Below are 22,288 nucleotides of genomic sequence, written 5' to 3' on the forward strand. Positions count from 1 at the left end.
TTTCAGCAACTGTTTACCCTCTAAAACTTTCCTATGGACCCAAAGAGCTTGAGTTATAGAGTTTTCTGTACTCTATGTAAAATAAAAAATGAGAAAAGTTAGTGTATCTATTTTGTTTGTTTGTTTATTTCAAGAACTTATTTAAATTCCAGTTAGCTAATATATAGTGTAATACTGATTTCAGGAGTAGAATTTTGTGATTCATCATCTATTAATTCGTTTAAAATGAGTAAACAAAATAGCTATTACTTACCATATTGATTCTACTTTTCTAAAAATATTTTTCAAAACCAAAACAATAAAAAGAGTAGTATTGCTTTCTGTTTTTAAAAAATGTCTTTAATGTCTGATTTCATAGAGGACAGTTGATTCTCATACTATATCTGTATGCAGTCTGTTCTTCTATTATATGCCATTTGGCCTTTGAGAAATTCTATGTTCCACTTCAGAAAGAATGGGAATAATCATACTATTATTATGAAAATGGATTTGACCTTACAGACTGCTTGAGAGTATCTCAGAGATATCCAGGACTCTCTGACCCTAGTTTTAGGTCAACTGATATAGATTTCTTTCTCTAAACACCAAAAGATTAGATTTAGTCCCTTCCATCTATATAAAGACCACATTCCAGAACAAGCCTCTGGATTAGAAGAATGAAAAGACACAAACTTGTCTGCACGATCTCTTGGCCGCCATTCTTGTTTGTCTTCAGGGGGCAACATGTTTCTAAGAACTGCATTTGTGAATCTTACGAACCTCTGATGTGTAGTAACAAAATAACTCTTCAAAATGCCCATCTTGAACAAGTGACCAGAACATGCTGGCACCAGTAATTCTCTTCAGAATTTGCAGTTAAAAATAAAGTTAGCATTAATAGAAAAAAAAAAAGCCTATTTATCAAAAGAATTCCACCTCTGGTTATCTAACAACAACCCAGTTACTGAAGGAGATTAAAAGGACAGAAAATGAAGGGTTGCAAAATCATGCTCTAACCACTTTTCCCAGGGGAAAAAAAAAAAAAAGTGGTCAGAAAGATAAAAGCAGACTGAACTTGACCGGTTTAGGGTCATCAAGGCCTACCTCTGTTCCAGCATTTTTTTTTTAACAAAAACATTAAGAAGATGAACAAAAAATATGGAGAGATTTTTTTTTAAGCACCAGAAGTATTTTTAGAGACATTTTTAGTTGAATTAAGTATGGAAAGATAAATCTTAATTGCTAGGTTGCAGCAACTACATCCTGAGTATTGCACACATAATCAAAAGAAGATGAGTTGAACAGTTTTGTTGAGGTATTAGCTTCTAACCAAAAAGGCTTTATGTGTTGATGAAATAATAGGAGTGTGGTGTGGTCATTCACAAAGGGAAAGGCAAGAAAAATGCTTCTAATGGCCATTCAGTGATGACTTCTTTTGAAGTCATGGTGGAAAATTGCTTCAGGAAACATAAAACTACTCTGAAACAAACCAGAGGGGAACGTTATGACAGAGTGATAAAATACGCAAACAAACAAAAACCAGGGGAGGAGTGTGGTCCAAATGTGGTTTTTTTTTTGAAAATCAGCAGAGAGGGGAGCAGGGGGTGGCTCAGTCATTTAAGCATCTGATTCTTGATTTTAGCTCGGGTCATGACCTCAAGGTTTGTGAGTTCAAGCCCCACATCAGGCTCTGTACTGTTGGTGCTGAGACTGCTTGGGATTCTCTCTCTCTCCCCCACTCTCTTTGCCCCTCTCCCACTTGTGCTGTCTCTCTCTCTCTCTCTCTCAAAAATAAATAAACTTAAAAAAAAAATAGGCAAAGGAAACCAAAATACAACTACAATAACCAGACAACAGCTTCAGATGCCATGTTTTTAAAACAACTAAAGCACATTTTCTCAGATATGTTACTGAGATACTAATTTGGGGAGAATATAATAACAACTATCATGTTCCCACTGAACCTAATACCATTTTTGTGACCTGAATTTTTTTTTGTGGTATGTTTTTTAAAAAAATATTTTTGGGGCGCCTGGGTGGCTTGGTCGGTTAAGCGTCCGACTTCAGCTCAGATCATGATCTCACGGTCCATGGGTTCGAGCCCCGCGTCGGGCTGTGTGCTGACAGCTCAGAGCCTGGAGCCTGTTTCAGATTCTGTGTCTCCCTCTCTCTCTGCCCCTCCCCTGTTCATACTCTGTCTCTCTCTATCTCAAAAATAAATAAACGTTAAAAAAATTAAAAAAAAAATTTTAAGTTTTCTATCATAAAATAAATATATAGTATAACATATCAATAAGATTTTTAAAAACTCAAATATTCACATAAAGCTTCACAAAAAAGAAATGTTATCAGTATTTGAAACATCTTGCAGATCTCAGAAGTCTTAGAATCTTCCCTTCCTCCAGAGTTGATTATCTTAACTTTAATATCTATATTTCACTTCCTTCTTTTTAATTTTTATCAAAAAATATGCATCCATAAAAATAAAGTCTTTCATAAGTTATGTTTCTAAACTGCATAAAAATGGACTCTTGAGGTACCTGGGTGTCTCAGTCCATTGGGCGTCTGACTCTTGAGTTCAGCTCAGGTCATGATATCAAGGTTTGTGAATTCGTGAGATGGAGCCCCAAGTCGGGTTTCATGCTGAGTGTGGAGACTGTTTGGGATTCTCTCTCTCTCTCCCTCTCCCCCTCTTTCCAGCTCATGTGCTCTCTCTCTCTCTCTTTCTCTGTCTCAAATAAAAAAAACAAATGTACTCTAAGTTCATGCATTCTTCTGTGAGTAACATTTTGCTCAATTAATGTTGATTTGTGCTGGTAAATATGGTTCATTCATTCTCAATGGTGGATAGCATTCAATTGTGTGTTTGTATTATAACATTTATTTTTCTATTTCCCTATCAAATGATATTTGTTTCCTTTTTAAAACTTTATTAAAATGGTTACCATGTACCATTCTTTTACACGCATACAGTTTTTTCTAGAGTGTGTACCCAGGACTCTAATGGGTAGTTAATAGAGTATACATGTCTTCAATTTTACTAGATGATGCTTATCTCTTTCTTAAAGTTCTTGAATTAATTTAGTTCTCATCAGTGAAGGATGGGAAAGCACAGGGTCTACATATCTCCACATTTGCCAACCATAATACTATTTTCAAGTACAGTATTTTATTTTTGGCAATCTGTTGAATGTTGAAAGCAGCATACATGTGGTCATTTTAATGTGCATTTCCCCAATTACTAATGAGTTCAATATCTTTGCATGCATATATCGATCAGTTGGATATCTATGTGAGGCAACTATTTAGTTTGCCCAATATTTTGTTTGGGCTTTCTGGATGTTCCCTATTAATTTTTGATATCTTTTCATCTTATATGTTTCATCCATATGGTTTCCAAGGTGATTCCCTTTCACAAATAAACGTATGGAGTCTTTTAATAAACAAATATTCTCAAATTTTAAATGTAGTTTATTAATATTTTCCTTCACTGACTGCATGTTTTGTGTTTTAAGAAAACTCTCCCCAACTTGAGATGGCACCAAGGCTCTCATATTTATCTTCTACCCCTCCCCCCTTCTTGTTTTGGATGTTTTAGGTAATCTACATGAAATGAATTTGAATGGGAATAAAATTCCTTGAGTTTTGCCTTTGGATGCCCCATTACTGCAGCATCAATTATTGAAAAGACCCTGTTTTCTCAGCTGCTCCTCAGTGACTCACTATTTACCAAACATTAACATATGTGTGATCTATTTCTACACTCTGTTGTGTATCCCTGCACCCATACTGCTCTGTCAGAATTTATATAGCTTTATAATATACATGATAATTTGTAGAGCAAGTCCTCCATTCATATTCTTCCCCTTCAAGACTATCTCGGCAATTATTGACCCTTTGCAATTGATTTCATGTAAATTTGAAAATTAGCTTTCTCCTAAAATATGTGCTGCAATTGGCTTGGGATCACATTAAAACTATAAATCAATTTCAAGAGACATGACATATTTATAATACTGTCTCCTTATTCATATGTGGTATATCAATACATTTAGCTAATTCACCAAAGGATCTCCTTTAATTTAACAATCTTGTAAGAGGTCTTGCCTATCATACATTTATTCTTATATATGCTTTATGGTTTGTGATATGCAAACTATTTTTGTTTAATTTTTACTTGGTTTCTTTGGCTGGCATTGGCATATACAAATTCACTTGATTAATCTATATTATTGTGTGTTTGGCAAGATTGAAAAATTCTCACATTAGTATTATCTGTATTTTTTTTAATTTTCTACATACACTATCATCTGAAAACTAAAATAAATTTAATTGTTCTTGATCAATCTTTACATTTTTTTTTTAAATTTACTTTTGTTGCCTTAATGAGAGGTCAGGTTTCCAGTATCAAGATAAACATAAATTGAGATAATGGACAACTTTTTCTTCTTGGGGAATTAAAGGAAAACCTTCCAGCATTTCAAAATTAACTATGAGTTTGGTTTTAGTTTTTTTTGTTTTTTTTTTTTAAGATATATTCATCTGCATAAGAAAGTTTTCTTTCTTTCTTTTTTGAATGGTTATTTATTTTTGAGAGACAGAGAGAGACAGATAGACAGAATGTGAGCAGGGGAAGAGGCAAAGAGAGAGACACACAGAATCTGAATGAAGCAGGCTCCAGGCTCTGAGCTGTCATCACAGAGCCGGATGTGGGGCTCGAACTCCTGAATTGTGAGATCATGACCTGAGCTGAAGTTGGTTGCTCAACCGACTGAGCCACCCAGGCACCCCAAGAAAATTTCTTATAACAATTAAAAATTCAGTAGGTCAGATGAAAGCAATATAAATTTGTATGACAATGCTATAATGATTTTAGTGCTATATGGTGCTTACTTTTTAAAATAGCAACTTATATATTTGTTCATTGTATTTGAATGTATATGTCGGAAAGCTATTCTGCAATGGAACATAGTTTCTTATTATGTTTTGAGCCCTAAAAATTCACTCACATGCTAAAAGTAGGTGAGCACTCAAAACATGGAGACTGCTACCCTATGCAAATTTTATGACTACAAAATAAACTGCAAAACACTTCAGGGTGCTAGACATATTTATGGTACATAAAAAAAAAAAAAACATGAATAGAGTGAGTGAGTAAAAGAGGGAGGAAAGTGAGAAAGAAAATTTCAGAACCCCCAGACTCGAGCAGGAATCCAGAGAGATAAGCTGGGCAAATAGAGATCTGGGGACAGATCCTGGAAACTGGGACCAGAGACAAAATTTGTGTAATGCATTAACCAATGGTATTATACCTCTCAGATTATTAGCCTTCAAAAACAGTGGTTACATCTATTGTGTTTCCATAATGTACAAATTGACCACCAATAGAGCTTATGCCTAACAGTTCAGTCTAATACAAGAGTGGTTTGAAGATGTGCCAAGAAAATAACCAAGGAGCATGAGAGGTAAAACTTGTAAAATATGTTCTTGTGGGTGCATAACTATTTTCCTTACATGACCTGTTATGTTCAGGGAAATTTTTCATTTCAATCAAATTGACAGCATGATTTTAGTCTCAACCGTTTTCCTAGGACTTTGACATGAAACAAAAATAACCCAAGAGCATTTCCAGTTCTTCGTTAATACAGTTTCATGCTGTATGACTGAATAATTTTATGTATTTAATATGATGAAAGAAATTGAGAGCAAGTTAATTTAGTTAGAACTTTTTTTTTAAATTTTTTTTAACGTTTATTTATTTTTGAGACAGGGAGAGACAGTAAGAGACAGGGAGAGACAGCATGAACGGGGGAGGGTCAGAGAGAGAGGGAGACACAGAATCTGAAACAGGATCCAGGCTCTGAGCTGTCAGCACAGAGCCTGACGCGGGGCTCGAACTCACGGACCACAAGATCATGACCTGAGCCAAAGTCGGATGCTTAACCAACTGAGCCACCCGGGCGCCCCAGTTTAGTTAGAATTTTTAGCTTAGATATGGTTATTCTTCCTTGTGGATGATACTCTATCAATTGGAATCAGATCCCAGATTTGTTGCTTCATGAAGGATGGACCTGTTTGATCTTCAGTTTCTGTTGGTTCATGACATTCAAAGAGAATGCATGGGTTTCTTTGTTATGGAGACGTTCAAATTTAACTCTCTCCCCACACAATTCTGAAAATAATGAGCCTATTATCATGCCAGAAATCCCCGTATAAAAATAAAGAATTATATTAATGCATGTAACGCAGCTCTGTTTTTTGGGCAAGGAAAGCTTTGTCTCCAAGGCACGTACTGATTAAATCAGGTACATTCGTTCAGCAGTGTGAAGGAGCACATGTTTGCCTAAGCCCTTGGAGATTCAGAACTGGCATCTTTATGACCCAAATGGGACTCCATCAGATTCAAAATCCCCAGAGACATAGTCTCTGAGTCTCGACTCTCTTTAGTTTCAAGTGCTGCCTCGAAATACTGCATGATAATTAGTTTCGGTACAGTTATGAGCTTTTATTTTTAAATGGCCTACATGTTTAATTTACTCAATAAACTGAAATATGCTTGATCTCTTACCAGATTGTGTCACAATAACAGCTGTTTTTTAAAGTCTCAACTGGGACAGTAGTTAAAAGTCCTTGAAAAGTAAATGGCATGCATTCAATTAAGCTAAAGAAATAGCTAAAACAAGTATTATTTAGTGGGTTTTTAATTAGATGACTTCTATTAAATTGGTGCTCTAAAAGGGATTTCACAACCTCCCAAGATTGTGCTAGTTAGAAATGAGACCATAAAAATTCCATTTAACTCTATCTAGTGAGAACTCACTCACAGGTTGGGTATTTCTCTATCATCAGCCTCCATATGCCTGGCACTGCACCATTAATTCACCAAATGACGTTCAAGAGGTAAAACAAGGTAGATCATTGTCAGTAAATCAAAGCGACAGACTTTCTGATCACGAGGCACAGTGATCTCTACCCTTGCACTCCTGGAACCTCCCAACATCAGCAGCAGAGTAACGGAAGACCATGATTAGGATGTCTTCCTTGCTTGGAAATGTCTGGGGCAAGGAGAAGAGAATTTACCCTATTCTCCACTGGGCTTATCCACCATCTCTCAGTGGATCTTGTATTTCCGTAAAAGGCCTTTTGTGTTTTGGTCCCTGCTTGTCTGACTAGTCTGACTTCCGTTTTACAACCATTGCCAGATTTTGAGGTTTCAGTTCCTGTGATACTAAGCTTCTTAGTATTTTCAAAACAACAATGTTCCCGTATTTGTTTGCAATTTTTCTCACTCTCTAGGATGAGCCTTCAGCAAGAAACTCTGCTTATGTTTTAAAACAGTGCTTTAGCATCATCTGCTCTATGACTCATAAGATACTGCATGCTCCTTCCTACCGATATCCCGTCCCTAACAGAGTGAACACCCTGCTTCTGTTTGCCAGTTGTCTACTGGACACATATTTGCTTATCATTCTATGTTGTAAATATCAATTTTTTGCAATAGACTAGGAGAGTGTTTTTGGTCAAAGGTTTTATGTAATTCAGGTATTTACTCAATTACTTATACTAGATACTCAGTAAAAGTGAACTAAATAAACTGAACTGAATCTAATACCCTCCTTTACTCTCCCCAGTAACAGACGGGACAATTTCTGATTCACTGCTTTATATACACGAAGAGAGCAAAATACATAAGGCCAAGAATATGACAAACTTTCTAACTCCCGACTGCCTTTTCTATAAATAAGGATGTATTTATTTAAAAGGATTACCAAGGCACCTGGGTGGCTCAGCCAGTAAGGCAGACAACTTTTGGTTTCGGCTCAGGTTACGATTGCACGGTTTGTGAGTTCAAGACCCAAGTTCGACTCTGTGCTGGCAGCACGGGTCCTGCTTAGGATTGATTCTCTCTCTCCTCTCTCTCTGCCCTTCCCCTGCTCTCTCTCTACATCTCTCAAAGTTAATGAATTAGTTCATTAATTAATTTTAAAGAATTAAAAAGGATTATCCTAAACAACTACATGATCAATGTGAAAGAATTTTGTATGTCACACGAGCAAAAATTATTTACATACTGAATGCCAGCACTTTACATACATTGCTTAATTTGACTGTCAGTGCAAATCCACACAATAATGCTTTCATGATTCTTATTTGCTAATGAGTGAAGTGATGTTTAGACAGATCATGAACTTGGAAAAATGACTAATAGGGAGATTGATTGACTCTAGAAATGATATTTTTAAGCACCATAGTACAAAAAAAGAATACCGACAAAGAGATCCTTGTGCAGTATGCTGATTAGCGACGTCTGTAGAATTCGGTATTATTCTGATGTGTTAGCTGTTGAAGGTAAGAAAGAAGAAAGAAAGAAAGAAAGAAAGAAAGAAAGAAAGAAAGAAAGAAAGAAAAGCCCATGAAGCTAGAAAACATAGTATCTGTTTAAATTGCCTCACTCATAGTATAAATTAGTGCTATGGGAACAAATAAAAGTGGCTGTCTTTTTTTTTTAATAAACAACATACGTAATAAATATGTAATAAATGTAATAAACAACATATGTAATAAATATGCACACATCCAGGAAAGAAAAATACAGTAAAATAATCCGATACATATAATTAGGATTTCTGTATTAAGTTAAATAAAATCCGAAGTAAAGGTCACCATTGAATTTCGCAATCTTTCCACAGGGTAACTTGGCATTAGTAGCTGAGAAGACGTTTCTGGCTAATTAAAGACACAGCACATCTGTTAAGCTTTGTATTTTTAGAGTCCAGTGCTCCATACTATGTCCCAATTACTAGGTCAATTCCAAACCTCCTGTTCTTGCTACTTCTGTGTCTGGGCTCTCTTCACTTTTCCTTTCCAATATGCTCCCCGTCTCCACTGAGATTCCCATGTAGTATTTGGCTACATTTCGTCTTTCTCATTTTCCAAATCCTACACTCAGAATCCCTGAGTTATAACTCAGATCCAGCAATTATAAGAGCACAGTGAATCCTAATAGCGAGTACTTCTCTTTATTTTTACTTATTACATGGCATTTTTATTGTGAAGGATTTTTTTAACATCTATCTTTCTAATTCTCCTGTAATCCTGAGAACTCGATATTATCATCATCATTGCAACTGGAGGTCAATATTCTATGTCAAGCAGCTGGAAAACACAGAGGTGGTGTTTGAGTTCTGACTTGTCCCACTCCAGAGTGCGACTGTTACACTTCACTGTCCCCCTGAATGATCCACGCTTATTTCATTCAGTAAACACGCATTAAGCATCTCTGTGAAGTTAAGTGTGGCATTTGGGCTCAGGGATTTAAAAACAAATACATGACACAGTAATGTGAAGAAAACTTCAGATATCCGAATAGGAATAAAAACTCCAGATGTCCAAATAAATAAAGGCAGTGAGCTATAAGTGATAACGCAAAACCTTACACGTGGAAAATTCTGAAATAATAGATACATTGGCGTGGCACTGATGACTAATTTTCTCTTCATCTTTGGTAACTTAGCAAAGAGGCCAAACAGGATTAGGTTAATTTGGTAGAAGGAAAGATCCAATGACTGGGCTCTGAAGACTCTCCATTTCGAATAAGGCTGCTTTCTTCACCCAGGAGCTTCCATGGTTGCATAGTTGTCTAGATTATCTCTGACCACACTTCTATCCCACAGTCATGGGATAGAGTACAGAGTTTCTCCATTAGCACCTTCTCCATGGTATTTCCTCCCAGCCTGGGCACTCTTCTTTGGGACAACAACAGCTTGGGGGACCACGTGCATTCTGCTATGTCTATCGTTACAGATTTTCCTCCAACGAAGTATATTTTTAAAGTTGCACCACGGGAAGCCAGTCATTTCTATATTTGCGTTCCCTTTCTAGGACTCTACCCATTTCAACAGAACAAAAATAACTCACTATTTTAAAACGCACAGTGCTTGGGGTGCCTGCGTGGCTCAGTCGGTTGAGTGTCCAACTTGGGCTCTGGTCATGATTTCACAGTTTGTGGGTTCGTGCCCCGTGTCGGGTTCTGTGCTGACAGCTCAGAACCTGGAGCCTGCTTCGGATTCTGTGTCTCCCTCTCTCTCGCTGCCCCTCCTCCATTCATGCTCTGTCTCTAGCTCTCAAAAATAAATTAAAATGTTAAAAAATTTTAAAAAATAAAATGGACTATACTTTATACTGTTACTTACTATTAATAATAGTCACATTTTTTTGAGAGCTACTATAGGAAAAGTGTTGTACATACATAGCCTCCAATCTAAAACACAGTCTTCCAAGGTAAGTGTTATTAACATCCATCTTTTCCAGTAAGGACTCTAAAGTTCAAGGAGTTATGTTACTTCTTTCTATGCTATATATACATTAGGTTTTCTACGTTATATATTGCAAATCTATTACATGCTAGAATGTGCAGATACAACTGTGATCTAAACAGTCATAACCTGTGTCTTCATGGATGAGCAGGAGAGCCAAATATCCATTCAAACCATATATAGTTAGTTCCATGTTACAACACATTACAAAGCAAAGTAAATGGTTGCATGAGAAATCAAAACAGTGTTCAATTTAGGGGATCAGAGGAGGTATATATGAAAAATTGACAGTTGCAAAAAGATCCTTTTCAAAAGAAAAGTCAGAAAGGTGAACTGGATGTGGGTGGGGGGAATAATGCAGACAGTAAAAACTAGCTAATTTAAAATCCTCAAGGTAGGGACATTTCTGACAAAAACAAGGAAATCAGGAAAGGCAGTGGTGCTGGGGTCTGGCAATGAAAAAATGCTATGAGATGGAACTGAAGCTCTAGGAGGGAGTCACTTCCTACAGAGCCTCCCCTACTATCCGAGGATTATTGATTGCATTCGAAGGACGACAGAAAGATAATTGAAAGTTTTAGTGGACAAAATGGTAAGGTCAGATTTGTGTTTTAACAGTCTTCTTCAAACTACTCCATAGGGAAATAATGTAGGAACAAGGATTGAGAACAGGTCTGTCTTGCTCTAAAGCTGGGCTCTTTTCACTACACCGAACTGCCTCCAACATCCCTTATTATAGTTGTTTTCCAGGGCAAACCCATGGAGGTGGAAAAAGTAGGAATTATTATTTACTTTTTATACATCTTTACACTTACACTAGAATTAAAAAAAAAAATGCACAAGGCCAAGGTCTCTTTACTACCAGTGACTAAATGATACAGTTATTGAGCTAATGGGGAATGGCTAAGAATTACCGTGGACTTGCCCAGTGCTGTCTTCCGTGCTAAGCATATTTTCTTTATTAACTCCTTGAATTCCTATGAAAGGAGTAATGAAGATTCACTCCCAAGTACCTACAGAAGAAGACGTGGTGCAGAAAAGAATGAAGTAACTTGGTCAAGTTCAAATAGCTAATACGGTTCAGAGGCATTTGATTCTAGAATTTAAATTCATGGTCACTGCTCTCTTCTGGGTTAGACAGGCTGTATTGGATCATTCCTCAGCAGCACAACATTTACATCAGCCCCTCTTCTCTCCCTACAGATTGACCGACAAGACTTATTCTTTCTTGTGCCATTGTATGATGTGAGAGTCACCCTCCATGTTCACGGTAACGACGATTAGATAGACTCGATAAACCCTGCTGGGAATTGGAGGTTTGGTAGTACGTATGGAATTTTTCATTCAAATTTTACTGTGTTATTTTTTTTTATTACAAGCAATAAATGAATATTCATAGTGATGATAAAGTGATATAATATTATGGCTGAGCATAATGCAAAATACCCATAAAGGTCCCTGGACGCAAATGGCAGACAAATATAAATGTTCTCACTAAAACCTGAGAAGTAAAAGCTAAGCAATCTTTCTTAAGTATACAGTAGTTTATTTTCAGAGTAAGTATGTACTATGAAGTTATAGGTCATGCTGCTTGTTAGCGTGAATTAACATATACTGTTTGGTTGCTCTCAAAGAGAAATAAGATTTTCTTGCCTATAAAAGTGAATATTCTCTCTCTGTTCAATGACTGCTCCCCAATTAAGAAAAATAATATAGACTTATCAACAATTGCTTCACCGCATACTGTATTGCATAACTAGATGTTTGAATCAGCTTAAAATTTATCACAGCCAAGGCACCCGGGTGGCTCTGTCAGTTAAGTCTCTCACTCTTGGTTTTGGCTCAGGTCAGGATCTTACTGTTCATGAGTTCAAGCCCTGTGCTGGGCTCTGTGCTGGAAGCACAGGGCCTGTTTGGGATTCTCTCTCTCTCCCTCTCTCTCTCTCTCTCTGGCCCTCCCCTGCTTCTGCTGCCTCTGTCTCTGTCAAAATAAATAAATAAATTTTAAAAAGTTAGCAGAGCAATAAATACTGTAAATGAGGTTAAGTATATACATTAAATCTAAATTTAATTAAAATCAGTGCAAAGTGAGATTTTTTTATTCATACGATGGATATGTAGATGTTGAGACAAGTGCTGCTGTCTCCTGGCTTGGACAGTTATCCTATGATCAGGGATAAACACTTGTAAGGAAGGGAAGTCAACATAAATGAATATCGTAGTGCAATAATGTGAAAAGAAAAAAAACAAACAAACTCAGACTGGCGATCTCTTTGAGCTCTTGAATTATGTTGGAAAGCACCTTCCTTGGGACCTGTAATGAGTAAAATTAAAAGTACTTTTTCTTGTTGTTTGTTTTTACTTTTTCTCTTCCTCTCTGATCTTTGTATTTGTATTTCAATTGGTAGAAATAGTATACAAAAAACAAACAAACAAACAAACAAACAAAAAAGGACTGAAATGTTAGAATCTCCAAGTCGGAAACAGCAATAATGTAGCTCTGGAAAGAGACACCTCTCTGTTTTTAACGAACCAAACAGTTGAGAGAATGTCACCTAGAGATGGCTACTCCCAGTTTCCTACCTTCTGCCTCCCTCAGCATTGTGCCTGACATATGGTATTTGGGGAAAGTTATTTTAGTTAAGAAAGTTAGAATTCGTGGGGAGGGCGAGGTCAAGTGAGCAGACCTAAAAATCCTGGCAGACATTCATTGTGGAACAGCGCTATCCCAGGGCTCAGGATTCCCCGCTGCTATGATGGCTCATGTCTGCAGCCCATGCCTCTCTTTACTGGCTAAATTATAGATCCTGGCACCAGCTATAGGAATTGGAACCATTCCTGGCTTCACAAATAATGGACCAACTGGAGCATGATGTATACCTTCATTAACAAAATTGGGGCATGGTATTCAATAAACTTTCCCGACTACTCCTTCATTGTCTGTCAATTTCAATTTCAACAGAGCTATTTTTAGCTATGGAGTAAATTGTTTAATATTGGCAAGGAGCTTGGTGTGGTTGTCATGCCAAGAGTCTTAATTAAGCATCAAAGAACGATGCTGTTCATATAAGCTTTTAAAAATGTAGTTTGGCCTTCAAGGAAGTAATACTATGAATTTCCTTGAGACGTTACAGTTTATGACAAAATAAAAATAGTCTCCCAGCTGAGAAAATAAATTTCACTGTTTTCACTTTAAACTTACCTTTTCTACGTTGCAAGATCATGATATATGAACTATTTCATTGATCTGCGGAGTCAACGGTTGATTTATTCTTTAAGGGAAACATCCAACAGAGATGAGCTCATCACAGAGAGCATTTTGAGCCAATACTGAAGTCAATTTTTTAATGGTTTACTGACTAGTTCCCCTGAGGGTTTTATTACTATTCCTCTTCCAATACTTCATGTAACTCAAGAGGTTCTTTACCTGGGGCCAATGAGTACTCTTATAGGAACATGAATCCCCTGGTACGGAATGTAAAATTTTGAAGTAGGAGTCATAGATTTGTTCTAATCCTCAAAGCTGTCATCTGTAACAATCAAAAATTAATAAACCATGCTCTAAGCCCTCATCTGGGATATTTTAAGCATCTCTGAGGTTTTAATGAATACACTAATACCTTCTAAATATGTAGCAAAGACAGCACTCTAACCTGAATACCCGTTCTGTAGACCCTCGCATGAAAATACTGAAAGTATTGATAATTCTCTGAAACTCACTAAAAATGCCCCATCTTTTACCCACTCACTAAAGCCACATACCAAGAAAAATAGATCTGCCACTTTTTTCTCTTCGCTCACCTCATGCATACACACATCAAGTTCTATGTACAGTAATTCCGACACATGTGACAAGTCTCCCTATTCTCCATCGTCACTTTTCCTCTTTTACTCCCCATCCTCATATTCTCCTGCCACAACCAGTGCTATAGCTTCCAAATCAGCTTTCCTAACTCTGGTTTTCTCTGCTAAGTGTAGTCTCCATATGGCTCTCTGAATGATATTACCAACACGTAAGCCTGATATGACCATGCCATTCCTTGTTAATCATGCTTTCATGGCTGTCTCGTTTATAGGATAGGATCTCTTAGCCAGACATCTTGGATTCCTTCCCAGTTAAGTTACCCTAAACTTGAAAAAGACATGAATTGCCAAACCCCAAATTCCTTGCAAGCATGTAAACATACCCTGCTACTTTCCCAAACTGAAGCAAAAACAAAACTAGAACAGCCTGCCTTTTGCAACCTGCCTTCTATTCCATCCCATTTTGTTTTTAAAGATATTGATACACACACACACACACACACACACAACACACACACACACAACACACACATACACACAGAGAAAGAAAGTTGAAGGAAAGACCATTATTTTTCTTTCTTTCTTTCTTTTTTGCTTTCTTCATTTCAGGGATTTGCTAATTTTATTCAGAAAGAGGGATTATCTGTCAGTTACATTTTGCAAGGCCAACAATTATGGGAAACAAATTTTCAGTAATGCATTTTGCTTACTGTTTTTTTTAATATCCAGGCAATTTACTGCCCTATGAAATATATTTAAAATGCAGGCTTATCAGGAGAAACTATTTTTCTGACCTCTTTATTTCTTATCAGACACTTCCTGAACTTTTAAGCAGCATTTTCGTTTTCTCTGTGCTCAGCAGTAATTCTAAGAGTAAAGCACTCTGCATTTAAAGCTTGCCTTCCATTCTTAGTTCTCGTTTTGGAGGGAACACGTGGTTTTAAATTAGAACGTGCAACAGCAGTTAGAAAACCTATTGATACCGACAAAAAATAGTAATAAGAGAAAGTTGGTTTTTCCACCTATCATGTTTGAATACAATCCAGTTGGAAAGATTTTCTTTTCCTAAGGGCAACTAACCAGCAGGTTTTACACTGATACATTTTGGAAACATAAATTGCAGTTAGGCCTTTACAGCGTACTGTACAAAATATCTAATTCCTCTAGGACCCAGGGCAAAGCCTCATTTGAAATGTGCATAATCCATCAATGGTAAAGGATCACTCAGAAGCAGAAGCAGTAGGAACCCCGCAGTGAAGGCATTTTGCATTCACTGTGAATTATGAACTTTGCATTTGTTTAGATTTAATAACAAAATGGAATTAAATTTGTATTATCATGTCTAGAAATGTCTTGAAACTACCATGTCCATGAAATTCCTGTCACATACGTACTAATTCGGTACGTAATTTGGTTTATTCAGTAACCACTGCCTAGGCTCCTGCTATCTGCCAAGTACTGAGTTATGTCCTAGGATTTCAGAAGGTCAATAAGAGACAGTCTCCATGTTCCGGAAACACACATGCTCATAAGGGTGAATGTTACATATATATATATATAAACTACAGCAAAGTGTGCTAGTGTAACAATCAATGTACATAATAAGCCCTGCATGAATTCTGATTAAATAAACAGGGACAAGTTTTAAAATGTTTTCATCGTATATGAAAGAAGGATTGAAGTCTCAGAGGTAGATAAGGGGCTCACTAAGTCACAATATTTGAGGAGTTGGTAGAAGGTGGAAAGTGAAAATATCCTGCCAACAGAGAAGGCTTAGGGACTGAAAAAGGAGGCAGGCAACTCCATGTGGTTTACACGGAGTTTTATTCAGGGTAACTTGCTGATGGGGAGGAGGGGCAGATGACAATCTGCACTGTGCAGTTATTCTCTACAAAGCTTAGACCCTAGTCTACAGATTTTATAGAGCAAAGGGATGCACAGGAGGGCACTCCAGTGAGATCAGAAGATTTACAAGCACTTCAAAGGGTTTGCATGCATCTATCTGACAGCTAACATTTAACAGATCTCTCCCGGTGCAATCTGTGCATCAAGGAAGAGGAAAGACTATGTTATCCCTAACAGATTCACGGGAGACCAAAGCAGACCTCCCTGCATACCAGCCTTGGCGGTCATTTCTAAGGTATGTGTGTTAATCTCCAAGGGTCCCAGAAAGTGTAGCTTTAAGAGATGTCATTGAGCAGACATGAAAAAGAGGAAGGGCCAGAGATGGAATCAATAAGGAAAGCAGTCCCACAGGGGAAATTGGGTAACAATGTATCCACCAGACGCTATTGGAAAGAGCATTTTAGGTAGGTGAATAGGTGCAGAATTATGAACGTGATTTTTTTAAGAGAACGGTAAAGATGTTATTTCTGGAAAAAATAGTATATAAAGTACAATGGTAGAAGGTGAAGTTGAGTGTGAGGATGTGGACGGATAAGGATGCAATTTCATGTTACAAAAACGCAGTTGGGATGAATTCAAACTGCATATGATGGGAGGAGTAATCTTATTCTATGTGGATGTTAAGAATGAACTATGTAGCAAAAGAAGACTACTGAATATTTTCAGCATGGAACAGACGTGTTTATATTTACATTTGAGAGAAATTATTTAGCTGCTGTATGGAGACTTGCCTGAAGAAAGGAGGGAACATAAGCACAAATAAACATTAGAAGTCTATTCCAAAAGTTGAACCTAGAGATAATGGCTTAAGTAGCAGGCTAGAAAATAAGGTGAAGGTGAAATTTTTAGATTTGATAACTCTTTGGATATGGCTCCACAAATACACTTGTTACCTACTTGGATTTCATTACCATGAATGCCTATGCTTCTTTTATTATTTTCTATAATGTTAAGCTCAAAGGTTTGGTGAATTTTAGAATAGATCCTCTCTCATTCCACAAAGTAAACAAATGAATATAAAAAGAGAAAGATACAAGGATCCTGGGGGTGTTTCTGGGTGAAGAACAAACACAGAGAGAGGTCCAAGCTTTGAGATAAACAAGTGGGGAAAGGACTAGAAGCTTCAACGAAGTAAAAGAAATAATGGGGGAAAAGCATAAAGAAATGAGGGACTGGCAGGATGGGGATTTGTAGTCACGTATTTTCATTGAGCTTTTCAGCAGTGGAGAAATTCTGGGTGATGGCAAAGCACAGAGTGATACCTGAAAATAAAAATCTCAAGATTAGAAAAGTGAGGTACACGTGGCACCAGATTCTCGGATGCAGCGTGCAAGTAGATTTCAAAAACGTTAGGAAAATGGACAGAGTTGGATGGGGAAGAACATCTTGTGCCTGGGGCCACAATGCTGTATGAAAATGTAATGATATAGAGTCAGACGATGGCAGTGGCCATCTTCAAACAGGACAATGGTTGACACAGACTGGAAATGAAATAGTTTGAAAAAGAAAAAAAATTGGGGGAAATAAACACACATAATATTTTTTAAGAACATAATAGGGCGCCTGGGTGGCTCAGTCGGTTAAGCGTCGGACTTCGGCTCAGGTCACGATCTCGCGATCTCACGATCTCGCGGTCTGTGAGTTCGAGCCCCGCGTCGGGCTCTGGGCTGACCGCTCAGAGCCTGGAGCTTGTTTCAGATGCTGTGTCTCCCTCTCTCTCTGACCCTCCCCCGTTCATGCTCTGTCTCTCTCTGTCTCAAAAATAAATAAATGTTAAAAAAAAAAATTAAGAACATAATATTAATTAAGACCTGAGTCAGGTAATATGATAAAATTCACAAAATACAGTTTTACCCCCTAGGATTTCCTATGCTTTTTAGGAAAGCAAAGCCTTATAGCCACGAGTGTCCTGCAGAGGGCAGGTGAGCTATGGGACTGTGTTCTGGATGGTTCCTGGACAAACAGGAAGGAGAAATATCAATAGAGTAGGCATCATGAGGGTTCTGATTAGAGTGTTCTTATTCTAGTAGCTGGTAATACACTGATAAATGATTTTCACAAAGAGAGAAACAAAAAACCTCCCTCATGAAGCTTACCTTCTAGTGGAGACAGTTCATGCCATTGTTTTAGCCTCAGATCCCATCCACCATCAGGAATTTGGCAATGTTTATGGTCAGGGAGCCAATCACAAGAATGGTCTTTACTGTTGGTTCCCATAACAGCACACAGGAAAAGTGGACTCTGAATCATCTGTCCTTCAGGTAGGAATTAAAAGCAAAGGACCTACTTTACTATAATGGTGGACACTTGCTGGTCTCTGCTTTTTTTTGTTTTTGTTGTTTTTTCTAATTTTTCAAAGATGCTGTAGATTTATTCTTTAATTTGCTTTCATCTATTTTGAAACATTTTGATGAGACAGTGGAATCATTATTTGCCCTTCTCAAGTGTCCTAAGTATTTATTTCCCTAGTTCCTACTTGGAATGTCTCATGATTGCTTGAGATAATCTTGAGAAGTCAAGGGACTATGAGCACATCTCAACAAAAGTCATCATCAAAACTGAAATGGTTCTAGCAAATCTAAACCGCGGGGTATAGTGTCCACTGTTAGGATGACAAAAGCATTCAAAGATATCAATATATCTGTCAGAATCCATTGCCATAAGAACAATGTACCATTTATTTATCTAGGATTTATGCTAAGTAATAAGGATACAATGGTAGAAAAAGAGAACAACGATAATGCTGATGGAACTTACCCAAAATAAGAAGTCTGAAATGTTTCCCCTGCCATATTGTTACACTCATAGGCTTTAAATATAATTCCTTTCTGTCTCTGAACTCTTGTATAGCAATAACAAAAATCACTCAAGCCAGAAACCCTTGATTCCAGTATCTTCTCTTATCAAATAATGTGACTACAGGCATATCTGCTTCTTACTCAAGACTTTTCTTTTGGAAACATTAGGAGTTGAGGCAATTACTTCTCAAGTTATTTCTAGTTGCTTCACTGTGATTTTTAGTTGAACATAAGCAAGAAGGGAAGAATTAAGTGGATTTCAGAAACAAATTGTGTAGCAAGGGAAATAATTCTATAATTCCAGACTAGTAATCAATAAGATGACTTAAAATTCACACATACATGAATATGAATATACACAAGTTCACATATAAGTATGCATGTATTTAAATCAAAGCAGAGAAGATAAAAAGAACTGTGTCTTTAAGGATCTGAGCTAAAGAAATAATACAGCTGAGAGGAAAGCTACATTTTGTAGACTCAGGAGAGCTTTTACTCAAACTCTGTGACCAACATATTTTTTGTTCTTCTTCCTGGTCTTTTGAATCATTTTGCATTTCACTTCCCGGAGTCTTCTCTCACTGCTAAATGGTAATACCAATTCTTGCCATTTACTGTTCAGAAAAGTGGATAGGATCAATGAGATGATATTTATCAAGTGCTTTGGGCTCTTTGGAAGGTAGGACTATATAAATATCATATACTGCACTCAAGTATATAGAAGAGAATTGCTCTAGACTTCAAATTCTTCAGGGAGTTACCCATATAATGGAATCTGTCTCAGTGAAATTGAGATTAATGGAAAACAAGTGCTATTGGAAAGTTTGTAGCATGTCATGCCAAGTTCTACCTGTACTGATGAAACATGGCTTTCATATCCACACTCTTTTTACAAGTACAAGTGGATAGAAGTGCCTGTGGTAAATTTGTCCTATGGCATTAGGCAGCTAGGATATCTATTTTTAATAGTATGAGCAAAATTAAAATGTATTTTTATGTACAGTTTGGAGCAACTTATGTGATTGGTAATCAGTTTGAGTGGACTGTCTCCTTTTAAAATAAAAACTAATCATTTTAGCATTGCTGAAGTTTCACAGGATGCTGAGTATTAAAGACATCAATTCATTAATTAAGCTAATATTAATGAAGCACAAGTACCTGCTATTTACTAGGTATGCACTGCTAAATAAGAAATGGATGACCTCTGTCCACACTGAATTCTTCAATTACATAACATAGGCAGTCAAATGGGAAGCGAGATTATTTCCTTTTTTTCTTTTCTTATACTCTGAGCACCTCAAAGGGTGTACATAGGTTAGGAATGAGTCCACCAAAATCTTGGAGGGAATAAACCGGTTCTTCCAGCCTTGAAGGCTCACGAAACAACAGAGATGCACAACTAGAGACATAAAAGGATTTAAAATGCCATCAGAGGGGTGTCTGGGTGGCTCAGTTGGTTCAGTGTCCGACTTCGGCTCAGGTCATGATCTCACAGCTTGTGAGTTCAAGCCCCGCGTCGGGCTCTGTGCTGACAGCTCAGAGCCTGGAGCCTGCTTCGGATTCTGTACCTCCCCCTCCCTCTGCCCCTCCCCTGCTTGTGCTCTGTCTCTCTGTCTCTAAAATAAGGAAACATTCAATTTTTTTAAATAAATAAAAAAATGTCATCAGAATAGATCCTAAAATGGTTTAGGTTTGCTTGCAAAGGTGCTCTGCTAGAGCTAATGCAATAGCTTTTGCCTCAGATTTATCTGGAGCAGAAACTGATTGGCTACATTTCCAAATTCGTAGCTAGTGACCATAGTGACAATCTGCATGAAATGCAAGTTAGAATGGGGGAAACACGTTATGCAATTTTCAGAGGCACAGAGTGACCTTCACATCCTATTTAGATCACAGAACCTCTTGGTAAACTCTCTTGTTTTCTAAATTAATGTAATTCTCTTGTCCATCCCTCTGAGAGCAGCTACTTTTTTGTTTTCCAGAGCATCAGATGAAAAAGGGATTAAGGAACTGCAGAATAAAGACAACTTTGTTGTGAGCTAAAAATGCCCTCAGAGGAATGTTCACGGTACCCTAGAGGGAGCAAAGAATTGAAGGTTTCTTCCTTTTGAAATAATGGCTAGCTTTATGGAGATGGAAAATAGACTGACAGATCCTTTTTTTTTTTTTTTTTCCCCTGCTGGAAGAAAAGAAATGTAAGTGCAAGATTGGTTTGGTGACATTCATTTAACATGTACTCATATAAGTACTCAATCACTTATTCAATAAATATATACTGAGAATGTACAAGCGAGGTGCTGGTGTAAACTCCGAAGGCGAAGTTATTAAAACAATAAAAAAAAGAGCTTATTCGCATGTATCTTTCTTTCTAGAGGGTTAACAAAAAGACATGAAACGAGAAAATGGATAAGGCGATTTCGGCCGGTAGTAAGTTCCAGGAAAGGCATAAATTAAAAGAGTGTAACATTTGGAACGGTTTTACCTGGAACAGCTAGAAAAATCTCTCTGAGAAAATGGACTAAATGGCAAGAAGGAGCCAGATGAACATGTGGGGACAGACCCTTCCACACAAAGGAATGGTAAGTACAAAGATCCTGAGGCTGGTGACATCTTGTTAGAGCAGAGGTCCACTAAAGGCCAGTGAGACCACAGCCCAGTGAGCAAAAGAAATGCTGTCTGAAACAGATACAGAGAGTTGGGAAGGGGCTGAACACTAGGGAGATTTAGGATTTGAAAAGTTTACATTTCAAATTTCAAAATTTCAAAAAATTATTTCATAAGCTTGCGGCAGGCAACATAATGGCCCCAGGATGTCTGCCTTAATCCCTTACACTGTAAATGTGTTACCTTATGGGACGCAGGGGAATTAAGATTGCTAACCAGCTGACCTGAAAATAGGAAATTTATTCTGTGTTATTCAGGTAGGCCCAATATAATCACAGAGGTCTTTAAAAGTAGAAGCAAAAGGCAGAAGAGTCAGTGTCCGAGAGGTGGAGTTTGGCAAGACTTGGTATTCCATTGCTGAGTTGGGAAATGAAAAGGGAAAAAGAAAAGTCTAGCAATGCAGACAGGCTCTAGAAGTGAGGCCTCCAGAAACCCCTGCAAGCTGAATAAAGCAAGGAAGCAGATTCTCCCCTAGAGTTTCCAGAAAGAGGAGGGTTTGGATTTTAGCCCAGCAAGACTCACATGGAATTCTGAGCTCCAGACTGTAAGATAACACATCTGGAACTAGAGTGTATTATGCTAAGCGAAATTAGTCAGAGAAAGACAAATATCATATGACTTCACTCATATGTGGAATTTAAGATACAAAACAGGGGCACCTGGGTGGCTCAGTCGGTTGGACAGCCGACTACAGCTCGGGTCATGATCTTGCGGTCTGTGAGATTGAGCCCCACTTCGGGCTCTGTCCTAAGCTCTCAGAGCTTGGAGTGTGCTTCCGATTCGGTGTCTCCCTCTCTCTCTCTGCCCCTTCCCTGCTTGCTC

At 37.5% G+C, this 22,288-nt stretch overlaps 1 long non-coding RNA gene across 1 annotated transcript; it reads left to right on the forward strand.

The window, feature by feature from the left end:
* The first annotated feature begins 5,353 nt into the window (after positions 1 to 5,353).
* LOC128314255 (uncharacterized) lies at positions 5,354 to 21,871 on the forward strand. Its single transcript, XR_008295749.1, has 3 exons — positions 5,354 to 5,444; positions 11,499 to 11,619; positions 20,785 to 21,871. It is a non-coding gene; the product is annotated as an uncharacterized LOC128314255 (long non-coding RNA).
* The last annotated feature ends 417 nt before the right edge of the window (positions 21,872 to 22,288 follow it).

Source organism: Acinonyx jubatus, chromosome B1, assembly GCF_027475565.1.
Source record: "Acinonyx jubatus isolate Ajub_Pintada_27869175 chromosome B1, VMU_Ajub_asm_v1.0, whole genome shotgun sequence".
In the NCBI taxonomy this organism is placed as follows: Eukaryota; Metazoa; Chordata; class Mammalia; order Carnivora; family Felidae; genus Acinonyx; species Acinonyx jubatus.